The sequence below is a fragment of the Amphimedon queenslandica genome, unplaced genomic scaffold (genome assembly GCF_000090795.2).
Source record: "Amphimedon queenslandica unplaced genomic scaffold, v1.1 AMPQUscaffold_13402, whole genome shotgun sequence".
NCBI lineage: Eukaryota > Metazoa > Porifera > Demospongiae > Haplosclerida > Niphatidae > Amphimedon > Amphimedon queenslandica.
In genome coordinates this window covers 193,526-199,121 of record NW_003546362.1, presented here as the reverse complement: position 1 = coordinate 199,121, position 5,596 = coordinate 193,526, and the positions used below count along the sequence as shown (strand labels likewise).

Below are 5,596 nucleotides of genomic sequence, written 5' to 3'. Positions count from 1 at the left end.
AGTGGCGTATAAATCAGATGTGGCTCATAAAGTGATGATGGACAACATTCCACTAATAAAAGAATCACAGATCAGTCTTGTTTCTCTTGCAAATAAATTATCATCAAAGAAAATAATAAATGAAACTGAGAGGAAGGAAGCAACAGACACACACACTGTACTATCAGCTGATGAGAGGATGGACAAGCTCCTTAATTTAGTTAAAGTAACAATAAAATTGAAAGGAAAAGTTTTTGGGGATTTTCTGGAAATACTAAGAGAAGAAGGTAATGTAAGAGCTGATGCACTTGCTGATAAACTGGAGGAAGAATATAAGAGCCAAAGATGATTGAATAATAATAATAATAGTTTTATTATTGTAAACATAATAATATATGTAATTGTACAAAATTTATTGTAAAAATAATAACTTTTTGTATTTGTTAGCTTTAAATCGTCAGTAGTCCAAACATGCTCATTGCCAGCCACTTCTTTACACTTTAAACGCGATTCACTTTCCACTAGCCTCTAATCAACTAACCAGCAATTACTATCCTTTGAGAGAGCTAGGGAGAGACAATAAGGACAATGTGAACAATGGAAAGAGAGAGAGAGAATGAAGTGAAGAGAATGTGTACATAATGTAACATTGAATTAATTCTACATGTACATGTACTAACCTGTATGTACTGTAATTAGTGCATGGATTGGTAAACCTAATAACACTCCATTTCATCCCATAGCTTTAACTGTAAAGAGAGAGAGAAGATGGGGTGAAAAGAGTAACAACGACAAAAAATGAGGCTACAATATTAATTTATGACAGATTCTGATAATGAGCTGCACTTTATACAATATTTGTATACATAATTGGTTTGTTTTATAAAATGCTCATAACTCAAATTTTTTTATCTGAAACTTTCTACATGTACAAGTAGATCTACATGTAGCAAAAAGACAACAATACATGTAATTATCAAAAAAGTAGTAAAATTTGGAAGAGACTTTTAAGCCACTTTTCAAAAAATACCATAAGTTATCATCATAGCATTTTCAAAAATTGGCTCATTTTTTACTCTAAAAGTTTTAGCTCAAGCATCATAAGGACATTAATATGTATCAAAAATGTAATAAAAATTAAGGATCATTTCAAAGCCACTTCATGAAAAAAGCATGAGCTATAGCCTTGAGTATTTTTCAAAATTTGACCAATTTTTTCAAATGCTCAAAATTCAAAAACTATTTGTCAAAAACAGCTCAAATTTCTACAAAGCATAAGGACATCAATGTATCAGAAAACATAATAAAGATTGGGGGTTGAGTATTTTTCAAAAAACCGGCTCATTTTTTAAAATGCTCATAATTAAGAAAATGAAGCAACTCAAACTATCTACGTAGCATAATGACATAAAATGAAACTTATAATTAAAAGCCACTCCTACTCAAAACCACACCCACCTGCACAGGAACTTCATCAGTTGCACTCACCCCTATAATAACCAAAACTCAGTATACTCAGAGTAGCAGTGATGTTACCCTGCATAAACAAGCACTTCAAGGAAAGACTCTTCACAAAGGGTCTTAACAAAAACCTACCAGTGATAGTCACATGACATATGGTCACAAGATGAGATCACATGATACGTACCACTTACATTATAATGGGTAAGGTTTAGTTTGGATAATATTTCAATCAATGAGTAATAGGAATGTGATCCTTTTCAAGTAAATATAATCTTAGAAACCTAACAATTACATTAATTTATAAACTACATTGTATAAATTATTAGCAAACTACAATGTACATGTACATGTAAATACACTTGCCGTATTTAATTGACTTTAGTAATAAATTAGAATAGGATTGATTGAGCTGCTCCTATAAATAAATAAACAAACAAATAAATAAATGTAAATAATTATACTTTTGCTGTATTACAATGTCCTTCAGGAGCTTCAAAACTTGACATAAACTTGATCAACATTTGGAATGAATCCTATTAACAAATAATTCAATAAATAATACATGTACATGTACTTACTGGCATGCAGTTTGTAGTGAAACCATGCATACATAATGATAGGTCAGTGTATGATACATGTATACTTAATAACAAATATCCAATTTTAATAATAATAATAATAATAATAATAAAACAATTAGTTCTTACTCATAGCCAGCTGCAGTAGCTTTGTATCCTTGCTCCATTATACCCATATCAAACAATAGAGTGAATAAATCTGTTAATAATAATAATAATACATGTGCGTATAGCAATGATGAAATAGTATTGTACACACTCACATTTCTAATGCCAACTGGAAGTCACTCAGAGCAACAAATGAGACACAAATTGACGCTACACATGTACATGTACAAGAAATAATTAATAATTAAATACACTAGCTGTGAATGATAGACAAACGAACCTTTAGGGAGATCAAAAATATTATCCTCCTTGTACCAGATTTTATAATGAGGAGTATCTTTAATAATCACTGGATACTACAAAAGAGAAAGAAGGGGAGAAAAAGGAAGAGGATTATAAAAACTAAACTTACTTCAAGAGTATTTACTCACGCTTACATGTATTTTAGTCTGCTCAGCTAATACAACAGTAGCTCAAACTCAGAAGCTAATATGAACAATAAGAAATTAATAATAATTTTGAACGTTTTTGTTACCAATAAAATTCGTATGGGTGCGGCAAGTGTAGCTTAGGATTAAGAGTCAAATCTAAATATCAATAATTATTAAAATACATGTACATATACATACTTTTCTAGTTCTCTTTCCTCTCTAAACTGGCAACTAAAAAAATACATTAATTCAAAGGATATACTGTACATGTATACATTGTGTACCTTCTTTGTTGTATTTACAACAACCATGGTTTAGGGAGAGAGACAGTTTAGTAATGATGATATCAACTAAGAGAGAGACAGGAAAGAATAAAAAATGATATAATGTACAGTTAAAAATAGGCCAATTGCTGAAAAATCCCTTTGCTATAGTCAATGTTTTGTACAAAAAAATGGTTTTAAAAAATTCAGAAAAAATCTAACTTTGATTGGAATCGGCTCAAACTTGCTACACAACATAAAAACATGTATTATGTATCAAGAAAAATTATAAAAATTAAGAATTCTCTCCTAGTCATTTTTGGCAAATTTGGCTACTGACCCTGTACAGGGACTTTGGCCTGATTTTTAGTAATTAAAAAAAAATTCATAAAAAATCTAATTTTGATTAAAATCAGCCCAAACTTTCTACACAACATAAAAACATGTATATGTATCAGGAAAAATTATAAAAATCAAGAATTCTCTCCTAGTCAATTTTGGCGGAATTTGGCCACTAACCCTGTACTATAGTACAGGGACTTTGGTCTGATTTTTGAGTGATTTAAAAATTCATAAAAAATCTAATTTAGATTGTTTTCAGCTCAAACTTGCTACACAACAAAAAATTGTACATGTATCAGCAGGAAAAATTATAAAAATGGAGAAATCTCTCCTCGTCATTTTTGATGATTTACATGCCTCCATGGTCTACTGTGTAATATTGATTAGTAATTAGTATGCATATACATGTACATATACTGTACTATTTATACAATCAATACAAGTTGAGTTTACCAGCTTCACTAGTAGCTGATTTAGAATTTCTAACAATGTGGGCTTCATCCAGTATGATCCTCTTCCAGTGTATGTGGAATAAGGTTGGGTGGGCACTTCTCTTTGCTTTACCAGAAGTATCAGTCACCTGAAAATAACAAATACCATAAGGTTATCAAATGTACGGCAAATTTTATGGTACTGATACAGTTCAAACAAGTGAATAGACATGTAGCATGATTCGTTAATAAAAATGGTTATCAAATTTTAAGACAATTACATGTACATATAAGGGCAGGAATGACGATTATAAAGCAATAAAGGAAAGTTTGTTCCTTCAGCTATAGCCCATAGTTTTTCCCAAAAAATGGCTCCAAAATAACCCCAAATTTTTATGACATTTTCTAATACATATAGATGTCTTTATGCTATATAGAAAGTTTGAGCTAATTCTGACTTCAATATTTCGAGTTACAGCCATTATTAAAAATGCCAAAATGGCCCAAAAATCACCTACCCAAATGAGAGCAATACATGCATGCATATGTACATGTACATGTAGCCGACAAAAAAGCTAGTTGTTAGTACATTGTAATAAACTGAGTCAGTTAATACAAATCATCAGTTAGGGATTCAGTCCCAAAAGATGGTTAATGATATAATGTTGTATCATCATTCTCAGTTAATACACAAGGTACATAAAAAATACACAGTATATACAACTCCACAAAATGACAGCCATAGTGATCATAAGTATTCCAATAGAGTGTACAAGGCATTTAACAACTTACAATGTATGAGAATACACTTTGATGGAACATGCAAACAATAAAACAGTGATCACTATTTGATTATAGCATTAAATCAAGTGTCAAAATAGCCATATTGCTCGAGAATTTTCATAAGAAACATGATGTTATGAATAATTATCATAAGCAATTCACCTATTTAATCTCATCTGAAGGCATTAATGTCAATCTCATTATGCGACAAAAAGATCTAGAATAATTGTTGGGAATCTGTGTACCATAATTCTACATGCACATTGAGTAACATAGATATGCTTCAGGCGATGGGCATAAAAAACATGCAGTGATTCAGTTAATGAATTTTTGCTCAATTTTACTAAAATTATTGACACAAAAGAAAAGTAGGTACAAAAGACATGCTATACAGAAATAATGAATTGTCTCACAGCACTGAGAAAAATAATATCATTAATACACAACAAGTCTATCATTACTAAAATCACAAATATACAAAGATCCATCATTACCAAATCCCATACCGTAAGGATTAATAAACTGATCAATATTACTCCCTTTCCTTCCAAAACTACGAACAAACACGCCATCACTAGTGAAGACAGAGATACGATGACTGCCTCTTTCACTAACATACACTAGACCAGTAGCTCCAGTGTCTATTGCTATGCCAACTGGACTCTCAAGCTGACCAGGACCAGATTTCCTGCTACCAAAATGAGTGACAAATCCTCCATCTTGAGAAAACTTTTGAACACGATGATTATCCTTGTCGGTAATGTATACAAATCCTTGAACATCAAAAGCGATACCATGTGGGGACTGGAACTGTCCATTGCCTGATCCTTTACTTCCAAAGGCATGAGAGAAGGTCAGGTCTGGATTGAAGACTTGTACACGATCGTTTTCATTATCTACAACATAGACCAGTCTTGATATGGGAGAAATGGCTATGGAATCGGGACAATTGAATTGCATCGACCTGGGGCCCTTTTTACCAACTGAAGCTAGGGACATTCCATCCATACTTACCTTCTGGATTTTATGATTATCAGACACAAGAAGATATTTGTCTTTAGTAACAGCTATACCACGAGGTTTAGAAAATTTTACATCGCCATTCCCACTTCCTCCTCCAAAAGACTTTATCTTCTTTCCTTCTCTATCCATTATTGTAACACAGTTGCCACCATTCTCAGAGACAATAACACAGCCATCATCACTTCCAATAACAC

At 31.9% G+C, this 5,596-nt stretch overlaps 1 long non-coding RNA gene across 4 annotated transcripts; it reads right to left on the bottom strand.

Annotated features, from left to right (window-relative positions):
* Positions 1 to 378: 378 nt before the first annotated feature.
* On the bottom strand, positions 379 to 1,719 carry LOC109582088 (uncharacterized). Of its 4 annotated transcripts, none has more exons than XR_002184903.1 (5): positions 1,628 to 1,719; positions 1,516 to 1,571; positions 1,438 to 1,469; positions 660 to 728; positions 379 to 545 (listed from the first exon to the last, which is right to left on the bottom strand). It is a non-coding gene; the product is annotated as an uncharacterized LOC109582088 (long non-coding RNA). The 4 variants fall into 4 exon arrangements; XR_002184902.1 differs by having other exon boundaries at positions 380 to 545; positions 1,635 to 1,719; XR_002184901.1 differs by having other exon boundaries at positions 1,438 to 1,571.
* Positions 1,720 to 5,596: the final 3,877 nt, after the last annotated feature.